Below are 25,531 nucleotides of genomic sequence, written 5' to 3' on the forward strand. Positions count from 1 at the left end.
TAATAAGGATACTTTCCAGCTACCCCCTTGTAATAATGGAGAAGCAGATATACGAATGTTTGTCCATGTTCGGCATGATTATGAAAATTGTTGTAAAACGGTAATTTTAGGTAGCACTGACACAGATGTTATAGTATTAAGAATTGCAGCACTCCTAAAATATTGTGGAACAAACTGTGGATAGGTTTTGGCAGGAAAAAAGACTTTTGAATGCTTCCTGTTCGTGATATATCAAATGCGTTTGGTCCTCGTGTAGCTACTCTTCCTTTCATTCAGGCATTCAGTGGATGTGATTCTTTGCCGGATTTTCGTGGGAAAGGGAATAGGTCAGTTTGGATCACATGGGAAGTATTTCAAGATGTAAGGGCCGTTTTTTGTCTTCGCTGAAGTATAAAGACACATACATGGACATCATATAAGCATTTGTTTGCATAATGTATTACACAACAACATCAACATTTGCTGTTAACGAGGGGCGATGTAAATTGTTACCCAGGAAGCAGCGGCATTGTGATGCAGTTCTGCCTACAAGAGTTTTTTCTCGGAACACATTCAAAGAGAAGCATATCAAGGAGGACAAGTTTGGGCTCAGTCTGATTTATGTATTCGACAGGTACATGTACCTAGTCATGAACACTGGAGTAGGATGAAAGAAAAGGAACGATGACAGTTGGAAACCAAAAAGAACTTCTTCGGCTTCCGTTGCAACCTCCTGTCAGGAACTAATGAAATGCGAAGACAAAAAATCCAGCTGTGTTGACAACTATAAATGCTACCGTTCTGTTTTTGCAGGTACGGGTTTTTGTATTGGCTACTGTCAGATAATTATAAGATAACCAACCTGTCTTTCTAACAAAACTAAGCATTAAAACTTAACAAATATAAAAGGAAGATGTGGCATGAAAATGAGACAACTGCCGTCAAAAGACCAAAATGACACAGACATGAACAACTATAGGTAACCGTATCATGCTTGTATCACGATTTGCACAAGTATGTCCATAATATCTCCCACTATTATACATCTTTTTAATTATGTCAGTTGAAAGTAGTGATTAACAAAATTCACGTTTCGAAAATATTTGGTATCTGCATGATTCTTAGGCGGACTACTAATTTAAACAATTTCATTTGTACGACAAAAGTAGGTATTGGATAGATAAAATGCAAATACGGCGTATAAAATTTTTAAAATATATCAGTACGCTAGACTCAACGACTAGTATTTTGAAAAAGCTTCCAGTGCTGTAGAAGTACTAGCATTAGTAATAAAGATATGTTTTATTATCTTTGCGCAATGTATAAAACGCTCGATTGTTGTTTTAACATAAACGGAAATAATTGTTTAGCAGCAGATGCTAATTTCGACATTCATGGCCTTTTCAGTGATGCTTGAGGCCAAAATATTTGAAAATCCGAAGCTTATTAAAAGGATAATGAGCTATAGATCAAACAGGACAAACAAGTATAGCAAAAAATAATCAGAGCTCAACATGAGGGAGAGATACATTCCATAATATCAAATGATTTTAAAAATTGTATAACAGCACAATAATTAATACAAACACAGTACTGTTATGCCAGATCATAAATACTGGCTATTGGGGTGGTGATACTATCAGTCAACCAGCATAGGTATCGACACAGTGGTAGTATCAACATCAACGTTATTATTTTCGGCACCAGATGCGCAGTTAGACAATCAATTTGTTAGCGTGTTTATTATAGCGAATGAATCATTAAATATGCTTCATATTGTTTTACAAGGGTTTTGATGTGTATTACCCTGTGTGATCACTCTAGGTGATGAATGATAGAATAGAGAACGGAAATGAGGAATGTGGCAAAGAGAAAACTACCCGAAAATAGAGCAGACAACAGCCGCAGGCCACCAATTTAACGGGAAACTCCCGGAGTCGTCCTTCAGCTGGCCCCTTAACAAATATGTATACTAGTTCAGTGATAATGGACGTCATAATTAACTCCGAATTATACACAAGAAACTAAAATTAACAAACATACAAGACTAACAAAGACCAGACTTGGAACTGACGCAAAATTGCGTCAGGATTAAATATGTTTTTGAGATCTCAAACCTCCCCATTAGCTCTAGCCAATGTAGAAAAAAACGCACAACAATACATACGGTAAAACTCAGTTTAAGAGAAGTCCGAGTCTGATGGCATCATATGAAACAAAAGAAAATAAACAAAATGACAATAATACATAATTAACAAGTTACTGACATGCCAGCTCAAGACATAATTTTAAACTGATGGAAATATTATGTCCTCATCATATGAATATCAGGCACAATCCCTCCTGTTAGGGGTTGAGTATCATACCATCATGACGAATATGAGAAAAACATAACCAGTGTCATGCCAACAACTGGTTTTAAAATAAATGTTTTTAACTCCGATGCAAAGACCCTATAAGTAAATCAATATTAAAGCAAAAATATGCAATCTTTTTTATGACCTGACAGTATCGTAACTATATCCCTTCTTAATAAGTCTGTTTAAAAGTTTTGTTATCTTTTGAGGTTAATGTTGATATTTTTGTGATTTGTACCGAATATTACCATAAAATATTGGATGTGAAATACCTGAACGTATAAGATATTTGCATGTGGAGTTTCATTTACGAATGATTTCCTTTTATTGATGATACAATTTAGTAATTGTTTTGACTAGTTTATGATACCGAAAACCCTGGTGTAATGATCTTTCAGTAAAACATAAATTTCTCTCGTTAAAATCTAATACGCTGTTATATACACGAGCGAATCGTACAAGTGGAAATATTTAAACGCCTTAAGATGGTGACAAGGGAATTTTACAATCTAAAAATGGATTATTAACGATACTTAATATAAAGATCATCTCTTTTATCATACATTTTTATATTAAGTTTCCCGTTAATGATTTAGATATCAAAATCGCGGAAAGGGAATTAGAATAACAGGGAAGACAAAATTAACCTTACGGAAACACGAAAAGGAAAGAAAGTGTGAACATATGTTATATGTATATATTTCATTTACTTAAAATGTCTTTGTAGTTTTATGATATTTTCTTTGGTATATTAGGTTAACTGTCATCAGGATTTAAACAGCTCGATAAAGACAAGCAAATCAGTGACCTAATGCATAACCGATAGTGGCCAAGGGTAGACGGGATTGTGTCTAAAGTATATCATTGCCAGTGATAATGCACAATTTCTGATTTCTCGTCGAAAACTGTTCATGATTCTAGTAACTTAGAACAGATTGTCCACAAATGTTTTAAATTTCTGAAAATGAGTACTCACTTACTATGTTGTCAACCAAACTAGCACGGGAAATGTCATGGAGACTTATAGATGGCAAATATTTGTTTAAATACTTTTTTCAAACTCTCTGAAATTATTCGGATAAGAAATAAACATACTTTAGTTTTGTCATCTAGAATGACGCTGTTGATAAATTTTTATTGGAGAAAGCAGTGTTCAAATCTTAACTTTTTGTTTAAATAATGAATAGTGGTGGAAAACTCTTACTATTGTTTAAATATCAAACATGGTAAGGGCATATAACATACAATACAAATCCCGATCTTAAGCTCAGCTTATCATTTACTTATGGAACCATTTTTTTTTTAGAAAAAAAAAGCTTATTGCGATCATCTTACCTTTAACAATCATTGAAACACGAGTATTTAATTATAATGTATGCGAAAACCACAAAACTGCAATTGCGTTGTTTTTCTGATTTCACAACCGTCCTGTTTGTACAAGGTAGAAGTCAAACTGCAATAGCAAGTCAGCAGGTTAACTATTAGCGTTCTTTGCTTTATCCACTACCATCAATTTAAGTTGAAAATAAATCTTGACTTATCAATGGTTCCAAAATTACCCTTTATATTTACCATAGCGTTTTGTTAGACGTATTTATTAGTTTTGTATTAATCTCCATTAAAGTTCATCTCTAAAGGCGGGATATGTTTAAACTAAATTGCAAGATTTTGTTGACATTTACACTAATCATCTAATGTACCATTTGACAGTTTCAAGTAATTTATTGAAGAGCAAGATATAAATCTGTTAATAATCACACTCACTATGGCCAGTATCAAAAGGAACCTGCTCTGAACAACAACAAAAAACAACAAAAAACATATCATCATATTTTCATAACATATCTTATAGGGGCACTAGCTACGAGATATATAAAAAATCAAAGATATGATTTGTTTTGCTCAATCATTAATGAAATGCAAATAATGAAATAATAATTCGCTTTAAACAGCCAGTATTTATTTATCTTGTCAAAATAAGCTAAAAAGCATTGATTATGATTTGTGAACTTCATGTGAACTTCAATTTAACCCCTTAGCTTCAGATGGATAACACGTGAATTGTATGTGTAAATGTTTTAAAGGAAAAGAATGTCACCATTGAAAGTGAAACAAAAGTAAATAATTGGATTGACTGATTCGATCTAAATAAATGTTCTTATACAGGTAAAAACATTATTTTTCATCTATAAAATGAAATTGAATAGACCTAGAAAAATCCAACAGCACGAGTTTGCTTATTCTATTTAAATCTATATGTACATGATGTATGTTTACATCGCTTTTATGGTCATCTGATGACTTTAGAGGTCACCTCTATAGTTAATTAGATGGCGTCTATACTAAAATACACACGAAACGAAGCTACGTATTTTCATGTCCGTGCCCTGTTTATTCTTTATTTCAGACTTTTAATAGTTTGGATAAATCTTATACATCGTTATAAATATAATATGAACTTTGATAAAAATCGGTGAACATGAATTTAATAGCTAGTGCCCCTTTAACTGTGAAATAAAATTGGTACAAAATGTAAGAAACCATAAACATTGCATAACATAAAAGAGACACATATTACCAAGTAGGATTGTTTAAACTTGCGTCAAAAAAATAGACATACTGTGCAGCATTAATCCTGAATGTTCACATACCAACATATTAGAGTCTTGCAGGTTAGAAATGTCTAAAACATTCTTCAATTTGCCTTTTGATTGTTTGATATTTCATTAAAACAACTTCGATCAAGATACTGTTCCACGATATATATTTTAAACTTCGAACCAATCTTTAAAATTGTGAATAGGTGCATTTAACCTTCACCTCTGTAAACATTTTTAAAATAAACAAATCTTGATTAATCAAGGGTTAAAAGAGTTACCGTTTATTTATACCATAGTGTTTTGTTTGATGATTATGCATAATATAAGGACATCATATGTTTACAATAAGTTTCATGATTTTGTTGACATTTACACAAATTTACCACTTGACAGTTTCATGTACAATATGGAATGGCAAAATATGAATCTGGGCCCGTGTGCATAAAGCTACTTAATTAAGATTTGTTCCGAACGGACGGATATCTCTAAATGTAAAACGATAAATAACTACTTCGAATGGATTTCTTAATTTGAGGGATTTAATGCATACGGGCCGTTTAAACAATCAGACTCACCAGTAGCAAAATGAAACTCCTCTGTAAAAAAAAACAGAAAAAAACATATTATCAAATTTTCATAACATATTTAACTGTGAAATAAAATTGGTATAAGTTTCGGAAAAATAATAAATGTGGTCTAATGAACTAAAACAAAATTAAATTTACCTATCATGGTCCAATATCCAAACTCTAAATACAGGGCCATTGATTGATTCAACATATCAAAAAATCCCAAGAATTTAATATTGGATAAAAGCAAACAACTTATGACCTCAATGTGGAGAAATTTGATAACACGGCCCAACAATCAAAAAATTAAATACATGGTTATATTTAGCATATCAAAGAACCACAAACATTCAGTTTTTGTTGAAATCAAACAAAATTAAATTTTGGACCCCAATTTGGACCAACATCAAAACTGGGCGCATAATTAAAAATCTAAGTATAGATTCAGCATATCAAAGAACCCCAAGAATTCATTTTTTGTCAAAATCAAACTAAGTTATATTTTTGACCCTTTTGACCTTAATCATGTTAATGTAGACCAATTTGAAAACGGGACCCAACATTAAAAATCTAAATACACGGTTAGATTCCGCATATCAAAGAACCTCAGTAATTCAATTTTTGATGAAATCAAACAAAGTTTAATTTTGGACTCTTTGAACGTCATGGGGACCAATTTAAAAACTGCAACCGAATTCCAAAAACTTAATACACGGTATATTTAAGAACCCCAAGAATTCAAGAATAAAATCCAATTCAGAATGGACAAGAAATAAGCAATTTATACAAAGTACTAGAAAAGTATTGTATTTGGCCTCTATTGCGCCCCTTGTTCCTAAACTGTTAGAACCATAACCCCCAACATCAATCCCAACCTTCCTTTTGTGGTTTCAAACGTTTTTGTTTAAAATTCATAGAGTCCCATTCCCTTAAACTTAAGTTATTGTCCGGAAACTAAGTGTCTCAGCATGACGCTTACGACGACGACGTGATACCAATATAAGAACGCAAAATGTGTGTTGTCGTATACAAATTATTGTTATGATAAACTATGGCACTCTATTTTCAAAATCTTCAAAATTTTTAAAGATATTAAGGTTTTTCCCGTTTGTTTTTTTGAGTTGTTTTTTCAATGAAAAATATTTATTTCAGTACTTTTATAGTACATTTATATAGACATAAAGGCACAACCTGACATGCTAAAGTAGACATTCATTTGTACGAAAAAACGGGTATTGGATAAAAAAAAAATGCAAATACGGCGTATAGAATTTAAAAAAAGCTATCAGTACGCTAGACTCGACGACTAGTATTTTGAAAAAAAATTCTTTGCTGTAGAAGTACTAGTATTAGTAATAAAGATATCTTTTATTATCTTTGCGCAGTGTATAAAACGCTCGATTATTGTTTTAACATAAACGGTAATAATTGTTCAGCACCAGATGCGAATTTCGACATTCATGGCCTATTCAGTGATGCTTGAGGACAAAATATTTGAAAATCCAAAGCTTATTAAAAGGATGATCAGCTATAGATCAAACAAGACAAACAAGTATAGCCAAACCCGGGCAAGGAATCAGAGCTCAACATGAGGGAGAGATACATTCCTAAATATCAAATGATTACAAAAATTATTTATACAAACACAGTATTGTTATGCCAGATCATCAATACAGCCTACTGGGATGGTGATACTATCAGTCAACCAGCATAGGTATCGACATAGTGGTAGTATTAACATTAACCGTATGATTTCGGCACCAGATGCGCAGTTACACAATCAATTTATTAGCGAGTTTATTATAGCGAATGCATTATCAAATAATGTTTCATATTGTTTTACAAGGGTTTTAATGTGTTTTACCCTGTGTGATCACACTAGGCGATGAATGATAGAATAGAGAATGGCAATTGGGAATGTGGCAAAGAGACAACTGCCCGACCATAGAGCAGACAACATCCGGAGGCCATCAATGAGTCTTAAATGCAACGGCCCCTAAACATATATGTATACTAGTTCAGTGATAATGGACGTCATACTAAACTCCGAATTATACACAAGAAACTCAAATTATAAATCATAAAAGACTAACAAAGACACGAAAGACCAGAGGCTCCTGACTTGGAACAGACGAAAAATTGCGTTAGGATTAAACATGTTTTTTTGTGATCTCAACCCTTCCCTATACCTGTAGCCAATGTAGAAAAAAACGTACAACAATACGCACAGTAAAACACAGTTTAAGAGAAGTCCGAGTCCGATGTCAGAATATGAAACAAAAGAAAATAAACAAAATGTCAATAATACATAATTAACAACATACTACTAGCAGTTACTTCCATGCCAGCTCAAGACCTCAATTAAACTGATTGAAAGATTATGTCTTCATCATATGAATATCAGGCACGGTCCCTCCAGTTAGGGGTTTAGTATTATACCATCATGACGAATATGAGAAGAACATAACCCGTGTCATGCCAACAACTGGTTTAAAAAAAAATGTTTTTAATTCCGATGCAAAGACCCTATAAGTGAATCAATATATATATATTAAAGCCAAAATATGCAATCTTTTTTTTTATTACCTGACAACAGTATCGTAACTATATCCATTCTCAATAAGTCTGTTTAAAGGTTTTGTTAGCTTTTGATGTGAATGTTTATATCTTTGTGATTTATACCGAATATTACCATAACATATTGCATGTGAAATACCTGAACGTATAAGATGTCTGCATGTGGAGTTATATTTACGAATGATTTCCTTATATTGATGATACAATTAAGTTATTGTTTTGACTAGTTTATGATATCGAAAACCCTGGTGTAATGATTTTCAGTAATACATAAATTTCTCTCGTTAAAATCTAATACGCTGTTATATACACGAGCGAATCGTACAAGTGGAAATATATAAACGCCTTAAGATGGTGACAAGGGAACGTTACCATCTAAAAATAAATAATTAACGATAGAAAATGAAAAATCATCTCTTTTATCTTAAATTTTTATATTAGGCTTCCCGTTAATGTTATAGATATCAAAATCGCGGAAAGGGAATTTTATTAACAGGGAAGACGCAATAACCCTAACGGAAACACGAAAAGGGGAAAAAATGTGAACATATGTTATATGTATATATTTCATTAACTTAAAATGTCTTTGTAGTTTTATGATATTTTCTTTGGTATATTAGGTTAACTGTCATCAGGATTTAAACAGATCGATAAAGACAAGCAAATCAGTGATTTGATGCTTAACAGATAATTGCCAAGGGTGACCGGGATTGTATCTAAATTGTATCATTGCCAGTGATTATGTACAGTTTCTTATTTCTTGTTGATAAAAAGTTAATGTTCGTTATAACTTAAAACAGATTGTCCGCAAATATTTTAAATTTCTGAAAATGAGTATTCACTTATGTTGTCAATCAAACTAGCACGAGAAATTTCATGGAGACTTATAGAAGACAAATGTTGTTTTAAATACTTTTTTCAAACTCTCTGAAATTATTCGGATAAGAAATAAATATACTTTAGTTTTGTCACATAGAATGACGCTGTTGATAAATCTTTAGTGGAGAAAGCGGTGTTCAAATCTGAACTAATTGTTTAAATAATGAATAGTAGTGTTGTTGAAATATTAAACATGGTAACTGCATATTACATACAATACAAATCCGGACCTTAAAAACAACCGATGATGGAGTCCCGATAAAGGTCTATCCACCCTCATACATAACGAGGAAACAAAGACAAAACCATGTATTGTGTAAGTGAAGCTTATGGTGTATCAGTACTTACAAATGTACGTACAAACAAACTTTTGGGTGATTTTGCTCAGTTTATTATTCACTTATGGAAACATTTTTTATTAGAAAAAAAGCTTATTGCGATCATCTTACCTTAAATAATCATTGAACCACGAGTATTGATTGATAATTCATGCGAAAACCAAAACTGAAAATGCGTTATTTTTTCTGATTTCACAACCGTCCGGTTTGTACAAGTTAGAAGTCACACTGCAATAGCAAGTCAGCAGGTTAACTGTTAGCAATCTTTGCTTTCTCCTATACCATCGATTCAAGTTGAAAATAAATCTTGACTTATCAAGGGTTCCAAAATTACCATTTTATATATTTACCATAGCGTTTTGCTTGACGTATATATTAGTTTTGTCTTAATCTCCATTAAAATTCATCTCTAAAAGGCGGGATATGTTTAAACTAAATTGCACGATGTTGTTGACATTTACACTAATGTACCATTTGACAGTTTCAAGTTATCATCGGAAGTGCATGATATAAATCATCTCTTGATAATTACACTCACCATTGCGAGTAGCAAAAGGAACATTTTCTGAAAAAAAACAAAAAAAAAACATATCATCATATTTTCATAACATATCTTAAAGGGACACCAGCTACGAGATATATAAAAAAATCTAATATATTATTTCTTTTGGTCAATCATTAATGAAATGCATATAATGAAATAATAATTCGCTTTTAACAGCCAGTATTTATGGATCTTGTCAAAATAAGCTAAAAAAAACATCGATTATTAATAATTTATTTGCAAGTGAATAATTCGACATTATTAAACCCGTATCCATGTGAATTTCAATTTAACCCCCTAGCTTGAGACCGATAACACGTGAATTGCATGTGTAAAGTTGTTTATAGGAAAAGATTATCAACATTGAAAGTGAAACAAAGCTAAATCATTGGATTGACTGATTCGATCTAAATAAATTTTCTTATACAGGTAGAAACGATGATAAACATTTTTTTTCGTCTGTGAAATAAAATTAAAGAGACATAGAAAAATCCAACAGCACGAGTTTGCTTAAACTATTGAAATCTATATGTATGTTTACATCGCTTATATGGTCATCGGATGACTTTAGGGGTCAACATTATAGTTAAATAGATGGTGTTTATACTAAAATACACACGAAACGAAGCTACGTATTTTCATGTCCGTGCCCTGTTTATTGTTTATTTCAGAATTTTAATAGTTTGGATAAATCTTTAACATTGTTATCAATCAAATATGAGAATTTGACTAAAATCGTTGAACATGAATTTAACAGCTAGTACCCCTTTTAGGTGGTATGGGTGTCTTCCTCCATCTTGGATTGTAAAAAACAGAGAACTAAAGGTCCAGATTTTCTATCAAGTTAGCAAAATTTGATGCAGGAATGCAGATATTTAATGTGAATGTTCATTTAAAAGAACCAATTTATAAGAATATAACTTATAGATATTAATATTTTTGCAAATGTTGATTATTTTTGGTTGTTTTTATGTTTTTTTAAATTGGGATTTTAAGGGGAGGTAACTCTAAAACAGTGCATTTTCTGAAGGATCCTACATGGAATTTTCCTATTTTGTATTTTAGCCCGGAAAAACGTACGGTGACCCTATCTTTTCTTTTGATATTCTCAAAGCATTGTCTGAAAGCTATCTTGTCCTTAAGTATTTAACAATTCTATCATTTTGTTTAGTTTGTTATCACAAAATGCTGTTTTTTCCTGCATAATCCATACAAAATGTGTCATTTTGTCACGTCTTGTAGCTTGAGAAAGTGGGCGGTGACCTATCATTTTTATTATATTTTTCAACATATATCAAAAGATACTACGTTTTGGCAAAGTATGAACAAATTCTATCATTTTTATTTTACACTCCCATACCACCTTAACTGTGAAATAAAATTGGTACAAAATGTAAGTAAGCCATACACATTGCATAACATAAAAGAGACACATATTACCAAGTAGGATTGTTTAAACTTGCGTCAAAATAATAAACATACTGTGCAGCATTAATCCTGAATGTTCACATACCAACATATTAGAGTCTTGCAGGTTAGAAATGTCTAAAACATTCTTCAATTTGCCTTGATGTTGTTTGATATTTCATTAAAACAACTTCGATCAAGATACTGTTCCACGATATGTATCTTAAACTTCGAACCAATCGTAAAAAATGTGAATCTGTGCATTTAATCTTCACCTCTTTTTTTAAAAGTAAATAAATCTTGATTAATCAAGAGTTAAAAAAATACCCTATATATTTACCATAGCGGGTCGTTTGATGTATATGATAGTTTTGTCTTAATCTCCATGAATATGCATAATACAAGGGCGTCCTATGTTTAAACAAAATTGCATGATTTTGTTGACATTTACACTAATGTACCACTTGACAGTTTTATGTAATTATCGGAAGTGCAAACCATTGACATTGCATAACATAAGAGAGACACACTAACCAAGTATGAATATTTAAACTTGCGTGAAATAATAAACATACTGTGCAACATTAATCCTGAATGTTCACATACCAACATATTAGAGTCTTGCAGGTTAGAAATGTCTAAAAGATTAAATATTGGCACGAGACCTTTTGTCGTCAGTTTATTCCGTTGCTGTAGAATTACTAGTATAAGTAAAAAAGACATATTTTAGTATCTTTGCGCAGTGTATAAAACAATCAATTGTTGTTACAACATAAACATTAATAACTGTTCAGCACCCGAAGCGAATTTCGACATTCATGGCCTTTTCAGTCATGCTCACGCCCTAAATATTTGAAATTCCAAAACTTATTAAAAGGATGATGAGCTATAGATAAAAAAAAAAAAGGACACACAAGTATAGCCAAAGCCGGGCAAGGAATCAGAGCTCAACATGAAGGAAAGATACATTCCCAAACTTCAAAATATTTGAAAAATTGTGTAACAGCATAATTATTAATACAAACACCGTATTTGCATGCCAGAACCTACTTGGATGGTGATACTATCAGTCAACCAGCATAGGTATCGACACAGTGGTAGTATTAACATAATTGGTTTAATTTTTCGGCACCAGATGCGCAGTTAGACAATCAATTTGTTATCGTCTTTAATATAGCGAAAAAATTATCAAATATTGTTTCATATTGTTTTAAAAGGGTTCTTATGTGTATTACCTTATAGATACGCTTAGGCCACCCTAATTTGATAAATGGTTCTTTGGATTTTCCCACTCCTCAGACCTGTTTTTAAGAAATTGACTTTTCAATAAAAAAAAATTACCGCTTCTGCCAATTTTTGAGCCGTATTTCGCTCAAAAATTAATTTATCCTTGATATTTTATATTCTCATAGACGTTGTTCTTGTGTATATATTGCTCCAATCGATTAAAACGTACGTGTGATATATCGATTTGTAAATAAAAGGTCAAAAATCGGGATGCCAACATGAAGTAGTGTCAAATAATAGCCGAGGACAAGTAGTTATTGAAAACACATTTATTCGAACTGATCTCAGTCAAAATAAAAAAAAATCGTCGTTAGACGACCACGATCACAACAGTACTCGTTAGAACCATTGTCATCCCCGATCACTGTTTCAACAGACATAGTCCGAGATTAATCTGACGTCCAACGGCTGTTTTGCCAGACAAGATATGGTGTTGTTGTCCCACGACCCAAGCTTATTTTGATGAAAAACCCATATCTTCTTGACAGTTTATTGACATGCAATCAAAACTCTTTTGTAATAGAAAATTTTAAAGTTCCGACGTTCGAGACCAAAGTGGTGGTTTTGGGATTGGCCTGCAAATAATAATTAGAAATGTATTATTCGTGCAACCACTTCCAGTTTGAAATACATTACAGGTTTCGGGGGCAAAAGGAAAATCTAGTTTGCCAAGTCAGAATAATGCATGTGAATGTGGTTAAAGGACTTAAGGTATTTTAGGGGAATTACTATATAATGAAAACAACTTTATCAAAGATATTTATATATTTAATACTTTTCAAGAGCATTTTTTGGAATATATACACATATTTTAATTGTATTCCATACAATATATTTTAACCTAACTAAAATCATTCCTCTTGCTAAACTTCATCCGCTTTGCTTCCTAAATAATACACATGTATGAATTTAGATTAGATTTCACACAGTCAACGCTTATTTGACGAAAGTAATCAAAATTATACTAAACCGCAGCGAACCAGAAAGTTGACTATGGTATAGACTGTACTACAGGCACGAATACATCAAATTATATGCATGAGAGCATGTTTCTCCTCCTTTTTCTTTGAAGTAACCCAGTTTTAACATGTACATAAAATTCTAAATCGCACAATTTAAAAAATAAGTTATACCGCTCGCTCCACTTGTCAAACACCCTATATATATGTTATCCGATAGATTTTCACACTGATTTGATGTTTCTAAATATAGCATAGGGACAACCCAGTTTTTTAAAAACAGCTGGTTGACTTTTTTTCCTATACAATGATAATACTTAAACAAATGATTATGCAAAATCTAAACGTCATGATTCTGAAAATATATATTATCTTTTGACCTGTTAAATAATCTATGTAACACCATAACTTTGATTCTAATATTTTCAATTGACATCTTAAAAATACAAACATTTGTATAGTAATGCATAACTTTAGTCTTATTAATAGCGTTTTCAACACCATATTAACTTTTTCATACCATATCTTGTTTAATAACATTCCAACATTTTTAAATATTTCATCTTTACTTCGATTAAACTCTGTATTTGAGCTTGCTTTTTTTTCCATTTATATATTTTTTTTGTTTTTGTTTTTTCTAAATAATATAAAAATATATGTTCAGTTCATTATAGTACAATTTTTTTTTCAAATGTACATTTCAGTGGTAAATCATTAAAATACAATATTTTGAAATATGTTACAACAGTTGTTTTGACTATAAAATGATAAAATAGTCTATCCTTTTGATTTCTTAGGTGCAATGTTATCAGTAGGTGTTGGGGGTATGATTTCTTGCTGTGGTTCTTCTTGCATTTTTTTGGAGTTCTCACAAATTTATCAATTGATTGTTGTGATTTATCATTTGCTGAGTTACTGACATTTGATATTTGCAAATTTTTTGTTGAACCTGTTCTTGTATCACTGTGTTTGCTAGACCCCTTACTATTTTGTGATGGTTTAAGTTGTGATGTGTTAGATGTTTTGTCAGTTGTTTCCGACATTTGTTATTTTGTCTGAGCTTCATTGGACTGTAGATTTACATCTGCACTTTCATTATCATCAACCTCTGAGTTGTCATCATTTTTATGTTCACTTTGAAGGTCAGTTGGGCAGTCCATCATTTTATGCCCACTTTCTTTGCAAGTTCTACAAACCCAGTCATTTGGACATTCATATATCAAGTGACCAGGCTGCAAGCATTTATGACAAGTTTTTACATTGTTTTCATAATTGATGCTTCTGTTGAATTCAGGTTGTCCAGCATGGAAAACCCTAGCCATGTATTTGCCTATCTGCAGATTTCTTGGTATAGTCTTGTCTAGTACCTTGATGATTACCACTCTGTCACCAGTCTGGCAAGCAGGTAATTCGCCATTGACTCTCAAATATTCTCGGAAAAGGTCTTGAATGTCACACTCTTGTAGAGTTAGAGCTCTGTGGATTTGTCCATCGTCAGCGGACAGAGGGACATTCTTCACCTTAATACGAATAGTATTTTCTTGAAGCCTACCAGGATTGCGAGGATTTTGTGAGTACAGGGGCACCTGCCTGCCACGCAGGTTAAGCCCTGTCACTAGCAAAGACAGTCTGTCCTCCTCGTTGTCCATATAAAGGCGCCACATTACTCTGATCCGTTGAATACCTTTAATACACTCTGCCGGGACTTTGGTACCTATGGCATTTTATATCTCTACATTTGTGAGCCAAAGAGTTCTTGGGGGTTTTACTGAGCTATGTACATCTTCGTCTTTAAGAAAGATGGGTTTTACAAAGTTTCCGGTATTATTACTTTGAGGTGTCTCAGATTGATTGTTTTCAGTTTGTTTGTTTTGAGATTTACCAGTGACAACTTCAGAAAAAGACGCCATTTTTTCTTTGTTTTGATTATGGTCATTCATTTCATCTCCGTCAGATTTACTTTCTTCGTTTTGTAGAACACTCAGGAGGCGTTTCATACGATCAGCAGTCATACACTTACATATTGCTTCAAGTTGTGGATCCATCTTACCTCTATTTCATTAATAATTAAACTTTTTTAACGGAGTGCTATCTCAACGAGCCTTAGCAACAAGGGACATCACTCTCTTGATTGATAATTTAGTCTTAGACATGATTCTTTTATTAGTTGTGAGAACTCTCATATCTGTACCTAGTGTATTTTTGTTGTTAGGATGTACAAGTACCTGTCCACGTCAACTTGAATTTTTGTCCATCTGATGATCAACTGATTTGTATAGTTCGTTCTTATGTTGTATTGTTATACCACTGTCACAGGTTAGGGGAGGGTTGGAATCCCGCTAACATGTTTAACCCCGCCCAATTCTGTATGTATGTGCCTGTCCCAAGTCAGGAGCATGCAATATAGTGGTTGTCGTTTGTTTATGTGTTCCATACTTGTTTTTCGTTTAATTTTTGTACATAAATAAGGCCGTTAGTTTTCTCGTTAGAGTTGTTTTACATTGTCATTTTGGAGCCGTTTATAGCTGACTATGCGCTATGGGCTTTGCTCATTGTTGAAGGCCGTACGGCGACCTGTATTTGTTAATTTCTATGTTATTTTGGTCTCTTGTGGAGAGTTGTCTCATTGACAATCATACCACATCTTCTTTTTTTTATACATACAGTAGGTCGATGGCATTACTGGTAGGCGTTTTCCATCCAATGTTTTCACCAGCCCAAATATCACGCTCTAGCGTTAACATGACATATGATTGATATGCTTATTTTCAGTAAACAAACTATTTTAGATATTGAATTACGTATGGTATCTTTTGTGAGTTTGAATTGATTTCTTTTTTTTTGGGGGGGGGGGGGAGGGGATTCATTTTCTTCTTTTTAACAAAAGTTATCTGTTGATACATTTAGTAATTATCAAGAAACTAAGCACCAACTTCCTCTGGCTTAATTGACTTTAGATAAAATTGACTATGATGTTAACCTTTTTTTTAATATACACGTACCGCGTCACGTGTTTTTCGTCTGGTGCATGGCTTTCGAAAGTTTGGATTTCAGCGTTCTCAATGAAGTTAAACTGAGAAAAGCGCTTTGCACGCAGGCATTTGATGAAGTTTTACAATTAAGAATTGAAAGCTTCTTTTGTAACTTCATTGGGGTGTGAAAGCGTTGACCGAAGTACATTTTGTAAAAAGCTCGCAAGCGCTTCATTCTAAATATATCACGGTCAACGCTTTTACAACCCTATGAAGTTACAAAAAGAAGCATTCAATACTTATAATTACATTTTTGAGAGAGGATCAGGAAAACACGATTGTTATCAAGTTTTTATTTAATTTACCTGTGCACTTTATTGAAGAACCTCTTATCATCATGAACGATAAATTTTATTGTGTAATGAAGTTGATTACGGAATAACGCGAGATTGCAGTGTGGCCAATCAGAATAACGTAATATATTGAAACATACATCTAAATTAAATGTAATTATATACATGTATTAATAAAATAATCAATTTAATTTGTTTGTTGTTTAAGTAACTTACTATGAACATTGACTGTTTGAATATGATTGTGTATGCCATGAAAATAGCTAATTGTTTGCAGAAAGTCAAAACTTAAGTACTCGCAATAAGATACGGTTTATTTTCAAGCATAAAACCGTAAGATGGCATTAATTTGCTGTGTGGTATGATCCGCCCGTCAAGCTTATATTCATCTACTTATTACATTGCACTTTTAAGCATGAACATTGATAAGAAAAAAAGATTAATGTATCTTTTTTACCTTTTATTGCATGCTTATTTTGTGGTTTTGAGATTTATGAACATCAACAGATCAAAAAACATGTTAAAACAAATATCTCTAACTCTATACCATGATTTTTAAGTAACATCATGTATATAATTATTATTATTATTATCATTAACTGTCACCTTTTTTAAATTTACAGTATGCTCAATGACTTAATTACATGTAAAACATTTAACACTAAATATACATTTGCGAAAACAGTCATACACCTATACTACGACTAGGATTACAATTACACTAACAGGTAGCATATAAATATTGGACTTTCTCAAAGTGTAAATATAAACCTTCGATCCAAAACAATGTAACTCTTATGATGTTTTTCTGCAGATAAACAACGTTTTATGTTCTAATACATTTGCAGCAATGTGTTAACATTAATCATAATTGTATATGGTGTTATCTAGGTTGAAAATACTGAAATCAATCGAGTTGAGATTACCAATGATAATCTGTTTATCGCTATTTTACCTATGACGACGTTGTCAATTTCATGTCAATTTCGTTAGCAACGCCACGTGCCTGCTTAGTTTCTAGCGATAATTTTCCATCTCAAGCGAGTAGCATGATATGAAAAATTATCACAAAAAAAAAAACAAAGGAAAAATGCATAAAATACATGTAGCTATAATCTCTAGTATTCTTTACTTCGGGTTATAATGTAATGGAGAATGTAGATTTTCAATAGATAAGTTTGATAATAACTTTAAAGCACAGTTTTGATTGTGTAATAAAACATTTCAAGGATCAGTCATCGTTACCATGATGCATTGATAATGTTAAAGCTCAGTTCTGTTATTAATTAAAAGGAATAAAAAAAACTAGAAGAAAGCACTACACACTATAGTGAAGGAAGCCTCCGGGTGCGGGAATGTCTCGCTGCATTGAAGACCTATTGGTGACCTTCTGTTGTTGTCTGTTCTGTGGTCGGGTTGTTGTCTCTTTGACACATTCCCCATTTCCATTCTCAATTTAACTATATTTAAACATAAATTTCGTTCTAACACAAGACTTGAAAGCAACGGATCGGATGTACTAATTTGCACTTGATAACCTATATATGTGGTCAAAGAAAGTAACAAACTCACTTCCACTATATAAATACAAGGAGATGTGGTATGATTGGCAATGAGATACCAAGGTCAAATGAAGTGGATTAAAGCCACCATAAGACAACCGTACAGCCTTCAAAACCCATTCCTTATGGTCTGCTATAAACGGCCCCAACATGCAAAATGTGAAACAATCCAATTCTTAGAAAACTAACTGAAACAGTTTTACTAACTCATAATAGACAATCTCAAACATGTGAACACTATATTATTTTAAACCCGAGTGACTCTCAGTTTTATTAGTTATATACCAAATACCAAGAGGGGATACTTAAAACAATTTTTTCTTCACCATATACAGTAAACATTTTAAACTTTCCAATTATATCTATAAAATGGCGCAAATGTAGTTTTTATTTTTTTGGAATGGAAGATTGGAGTTTGTAAAATTGAGACAAATGCAAATGCATCCGATTTGGGTATGATTAACCGATCATTTAGAAAGAAGTTACACATTCTAATCCAAAACTGCTTCTTTTGTCTCTTTACAATTGTATCTTTGACAGTTACAGATATAGACTAAAGAATGAAAATGGGGAATGAGTCAAAGAGACAACAACCAAATCAAAATATACAATTCAACCCAAGGCCACCATTGGGTCTTCAACACAGCGAGAAATCAATGTTCAATAGACCAAGTATATGGACGCCATTCTATATGCTCAGAAATCTAAAGATGAACCAAAACCCAAAAAAAAATATACAAGACAAACAAATGCTAAAGGTTCCTGACTTTAGTCAGACGCAAAAATACGGCGGTATGTAACTGGTTTTATGCGCGCCCATCCTTTCCCCTTTATCTCTAGCCAATCAATGACTTTTTTGTAGACATATATAACTTTAACGTCCATAATTTTTAGTGTCACTACCAAAGAATAATTTTTGCAGTCCCTAACGAGTATTGCCCGCTCTCCAGCTGCCCCAAAGAACCCACTCTTAACGAAATATACAGAAGGGTCGTTTACATATATATATATACTAAAGGTTAGATGCTATCTCTCTTTATGTTCAATATGACGGTGCTAGCTATATAAACTACAAGCCATCCGCTGAATTTCAAACGGCTATCCGCTTCTTCAGAAAATACTTTATGCAGTGATTATGTAAGCAATCCATTTTATTTTTACAAGAGACTCATGCAGATGAAGTCCAAACAACAAAAATAATCAACAATATACCGTATATAATTCTATAACCAATCATCATTCCAAAATGTTAAAGAGTTACACCAAATAGTTTCACCATTTTCACGCAACTCGACCTTCGTAACTTGCAACTCGACCTTCGTAACTCAAAACTCGACCTTCGTAACTTGCAACTTGACCTTCGTAACTCGCAACTCGACTTTCGTTACTCGCAACTCGATACTCGACAACAAGTGAATCTCCTCCACAATTAAGAGACCAAAATGACACAGATGTAGATACATGTAACCCCTCTTCAGTAAAAGTAATATTAAAAAAAGGAATATTAATTTAGTTTGCTCTCCAAAGTCTAATAGAAAAATGATACAGTGTCAGATTTGTTTTTACAATTTTAAGGAAATCACAATAAACTGCACAAATTTTACTATCAGTGCTTCTTACCTGTATCCCTCACCATTTCGTCTGTATCACTCACTTCATCTGCTTTTCGTTTACTCATTATGGTTTTGTCGTTGTTGCAGATCGGATCTATAAAAACAGAACGAAAGTGATGTAAACACCTTTCTTTATTTTGCTGGTCAATATCGAAAGTTAAAAATTGGAGTTTCCCAAATGTTTATAAATAGATGGTACGATCAAAACCCAACAGAAATATTTTGAAGGTATTAAATAAATATTACAACGAACCAAATATTTTCAAACGTGTTTTTGATTTTACCATTTTATAAAAGACTTTCCGTTTTAAAATTCATTTGGAGTTCGGTATTTTTGTAATTTTACATTTCATTATATTAATGCGTGTTTTTTTTTTTTACATAATACATTGTAAGAAGGTTTTATAATCTGCTGTCAAAAATGTGAATTGTATACAATGATTGTGTTAATTAGGAAAGTACAAAGTTTTGTTGTCGTTTGGAAAACTACTTTTTATTGAGGTCATTGACTGACGTAAATATTAGTTTTTAAAAGTCAATGTATCTATCACTTCATATTAACCGATTTAAGAGACAGTCATTGTATAATATATTGATAGGTCTAACACCGGGTAAAATTTAAAGTTATACTCACTTTGTTTCTTTTCAACAATAAATGTACGGTATCGAAAATAAATTTTGATCTAAACAAAACCAACAATAATTCAAGCGACATTGAATTACACGGGCAAAATTACATATGTTTAATCTTCACTTTCCGATCTTCACTTAAAACTTTGGGGAAATACATGTAAACAACTAAATGTAAACATTATAACAGGATGTTTCGCTCCCATTTGATGTTTTGAAAACTCACAAACTAAAGTAAATAACAAGCAAAGTGTGGATAATTTTACTTTTTAAAAGTAAAATAAAAAAAAATAACGAACACGAAGGAAAATTCAAAACGGAAAAACCCAAAATGATGAAAGGAAAATAATTGGTTTCATAAAAATGGTTTATTAAAATATCAAAACTTTAGTATAGGTATCTTATGCTACCCCTGCTAAATACGTGGTTATCAGAAGCACAAAGAAAAGAATTAGTTGGATCGCAGTCAGAATAATGCGTCTGGGTATGATAACAATTTCTATCTGTGACCGTATTTGTAAGTTTAAGTTTAATTAAAATATATTAATTTTGCCGTTGTTATTTCTCTACATTATTTTTTTCATAATAATAGGCAAACAAAAACCAAAAAAATGAGTAATTATCATCAGCGCCAGGAAAGCAATATACTCATGAACTATGCATAACTATAACATTTAATATTTGAATGTCTGAAGGAGGCTCTAATGTTACCAGAGGAACATTCAACCTCATATATCGAAAATAAACTGACAACGTCATGGCTAAAAAATGAAGAAGAAAAAAGACAAATAGACAAATAATAGTACACAAAACGCAACACTTAAGACTAAAGACTAATGAATACGATACCAATTACAAACTAGAGATAATCTCATGTGTTACGGAGAGATAAGCAGCTCCTGCTACACATGTGACAACCGTCGTGTTGAACATTTTTATTACAAACCAGGTAAATAGTCTAATTCGGTAGGCCACATTCGTGCAAATGGAACGTGATTTTAGTCACGACCTTATGAACATATCCGGATATTTAGTAACGGTCAACTAACTAGTGATGGCGTCCGTAAAATTAACGAAAGGACGATTTCAACTACACAATTTGAAACTCTTGGTTTAATAGTATCCTGTTAATCAGCAACACTATATCAAGGAAATTAGGATGGGAAATACAAGGCCGGGAATATCGTATCAATTTGGTGCTACATGTATATAATTCGTATGAAAGCGTTACTGGAATGTTGCTACATAGAAATGGAAAGTTCACAATTCAGAAGCTGAAATTAATTCTTTTGTCGTAAAGTTTTGTTTTAAACTGACCCTCTATATCAACAACTATATAATGTTTCAAGAAAACTGACATAAATATGGTCAGTTTTAAGTAGGTCCGAGACCACACACATATAGTCCCTAGTGTTGACAGTGGGTTACTTGCCATTAATTTGTATACCCCTTCCAAATTTATTTCTCCATGTTTTATGCCTCAAATTGCAAGTAGGGGGGTGAAATTACACTGTAAAAAAGTTTGGGTCCAGAATTTTAAAGGAAAGTAGTGATTTGGTCCAGCTAAAAAAGGTTGAAAAATAGCACTTCGGAAGCTGTCAAAAGATTTCAAGACGCCCTAAAGATAAAATTGTCCATATTTTGAGTTTGAGGCGATGAAGTTTTCTATAATTTTGATATAATTTGTCCCAAAAGTAGTACAACACACTGTAAAAGTTTCTTTGAGAAAGCGCGGGTGGGATTTTTTTTATTTTCATTTATGTTCTAAAAGAAATGCACTACGAAATAATTGTGGTCTCGGACCAGTATACAACAGAGGCAAATATTTCTCATTAATCTAAAATTTTAAAGCCCATAAACTTTGGAACAATTTTAATCTTTCTGTGCAAAAGGGAGCGCCTTTTGCGAATAGCGTAACGTAAATGCGTAGTAAATAGAATTTCTGTAATATATTATCATTTTAGACCAATAATTCTTCAACGACATGACAAATAAGTCCAATATCGAAAGGACGCGCTTTCTTTCAAACATCAAAGATACGATAAAAGTGTCGTTATGTTAGATTAAAGCATTTTTTATGATTTGTTTTACGAGCGGACAACATCATATCACATGTCAAACAGTTATTATTTTCCTTTTTATTAATATTCCCTTATTAGCACCAAAACAACTAAGGAATACACATTTTAAGGTTTTTGTTGCACACGAACGGTTATCAAACCAATGGTCCCGCCTTTGTGTTTTTACACTACCAGGATGTCATATGTTTCTTTCTATGTTGTGATGATATACTGTTGTTTTATAAAAGGGAGAAGGTTTGGTACCATTAAGTTTAATCCCGCTGCAAATGTTTGAACCTGTCCTAAGTCAGGAATCTGATGTACATTAGTTGTCGTCTGTTTATGTAGTTCATACGTGTTTCTCGTTTCTCTTGTTTATATATATTAGACTGTTAGTTTTCCCGTTTTTACACTAGTAATGTTTGGGGTCAATTAAAGCTTGCTGTTCTGTGTGAGCCAAGGCAGTCCGTTTTGAGGGCCGTACCTTGACCTATAATGGTTTACTTTTATAAATTGTTACTTGGATGGAGTGTTGTCTCATTGGCACTCATACCACATCTTTCTATATCTATATATGCGGTTACATGGTTTGGAAAAAAAAACAAATTAATGATGGTTGAATATAATATTTTTTTGTATAAAGGAGACTTCCGTTTGATTTTTAAAAAAATGAAGAAAAAAAAAACACTCCAGAAAACAATTAATACATGTACTTTCTTGTTAATTTGACCTGTTGATACTATTTGTAATGCTATTTTGTTATTTTATATTAATATGGATATTGTCTATATACAAGCTTCGATTATTTTGAATATCTACTAATTTGCACTTCTTCGTACGAAGAACACCAAAATTATTCTCCTTAAATCTGTACAGAAGTTTATCTAGCTCTAATAGTATAGTTTTATTGTTGATATTCACTCCATATGTATCAAGTGTTGAATTAGGTTTATTTATATTACAGAACTTTCTTGATATTCTTTATTGGAAGATTTTATATACACATAAGTAGTATACCTAAAACGACAAAGATATTTTTCATTTACCTGTATATATTATGAAACCGTTTATTTTTTTCAAAAGTGATGATTTTCTAAAGGTTGTTAAATATTTCGCGGTGGTGTCTTGTCATGGCTTTGTTTGGACTTGTTTGTTGGGTTTTGGCCTTGAATGTTTGTCCCTAATAATTTCATTAACTGTGTATTTGCATTCAGGTATCGCAGATCAAATATTCGTTCATAGTGTGTTAATTTACGTTTTTTGATGAGTTAAGCCTTCCAATTGATATTTTAACGTGTGTTTTTCTATGTTGTGATGTTAAACTATTGTTTCAGAAAAAGGTAGAACTTTAAGGTTTGGTACCATTAAAACGTTTAATCCCGCTGCAAATGTTTGCACCTGTCCTAAGTCAGGAATCTAAGGTACAGTAGTTGTCGTTTGTTTGTGTAATTTATACGTGTTTCTCGTTTCTCGTTTTTTATATAGACTAGAACACACCCGTGATATCACGGGTCCGTGACTGAATTAAAGTATATAACTATGCGCAAGCCTAATTTTAGTATTAGTATTGTCATCTGATAAAGTCATGCCGATTATAAGATAAACAGTTTTTCTCTGTTTTCAAGTCTTTCTGTTTGAATCCGTCGACCTGAAACAATAATATTAATTATTTGGAAAACAAAAGGTCCTGGAATGGAGTATTTTTGCATGAACCCCTGAGGGGTTCATCCTTACATATTGGCGAGTTTTGGATGTGTCTATGGGCCACTCGATATCTCTCGGCTGGAAGTCAGAATAAAATTCTCGGAACGTCTCTAAAGTTTTCGGTCATTTATACAGATCTTAATTGTTATCTACGTCTTTGATATGGTCCCTTGATGGCCCTTGACGACGCAATTATATTTGTTTTAAAACGACCACTGTGCATTGTGTGTATCTGGGTCAATTATAACGTGGTATTGTCTGTTGTCTCGATAACATGTAAACTAATTGTATTTGAAGATTTAACCACGGGCTACTGTGTATTCAATCATACTAGACTTACGGGAGATAACATTCTGGTTAAAATATTAATATTAGATCGGAAAACAGAAAGATAATATTAGATCGGAAAACAGAAAGATAATATTCAAAAGTATTTAATTCAATCGGAATCAAACACATAATATATACAAAATAAATACTGTATTTATGTTTCTGGAGAAACTAACAATGATTGAAATCAGAATATTTTCAGAGTTGCAATTAAAGTATTGTATATGACCAGATACCCTGCTTTGGTATTTTTAAATATTCATTTGTAAAGGAAACATAAAAATTAAATCTAAATAAATTCTTGCAGCCTACCAAAAAAAATGTGTATAACCAATAATCATTATATTTCTACATTAATGGTATTTCATACCATTTTAGTTTTTTATGTTTTATGAGTCATTATGGTGACATCCCATTAGTCCGACAACCATTATTCCGACAGCCCATTACTCCGACAGCCCAATATTCCGACAGCCCATTAATCCGACAGCGCATTACTCCGACAGCCCGTTACTCCGACAGCCCATTTATTTTTTTGTATTGTAATATATCCATAAAACGGAAAATAAGATCAATTTATTAAATATTTAACTTTTAAACGGTCGTGAATAAAAATACTTGTGTGTTTTCAATTCATAAATCATGATTTTAAATCCTTGCAGCTCACAACAACCTTTCAAATAATTTACAATAATTACAACACAATTGAATTACAACTATCGGTTTGCGTTCTCAAAAATTCCGGATAAAATGTCAATGAATTCGGAGTCAAAACATTTAATGTAGGCCGTTTGACATTCGATTTCAACTA

The 25,531-nt window shown here is 32.3% G+C and overlaps 1 long non-coding RNA gene across 1 annotated transcript; it reads right to left on the bottom strand.

Annotated features, from left to right (window-relative positions):
- Window positions 1-5,510: 5,510 nt before the first annotated feature.
- LOC139495976 (uncharacterized) lies at window positions 5,511-20,142 on the bottom strand. Its single transcript, XR_011657515.1, has 3 exons — window positions 20,004-20,142; window positions 9,838-9,864; window positions 5,511-5,532 (listed from the first exon to the last, which is right to left on the bottom strand). It is a non-coding gene; the product is annotated as an uncharacterized lncRNA (long non-coding RNA).
- Window positions 20,143-25,531: the final 5,389 nt, after the last annotated feature.

The sequence above is a fragment of the Mytilus edulis genome, chromosome 11 (genome assembly GCF_963676685.1).
Source record: "Mytilus edulis chromosome 11, xbMytEdul2.2, whole genome shotgun sequence".
Taxonomy (NCBI): Eukaryota; Metazoa; Mollusca; class Bivalvia; order Mytilida; family Mytilidae; genus Mytilus; species Mytilus edulis.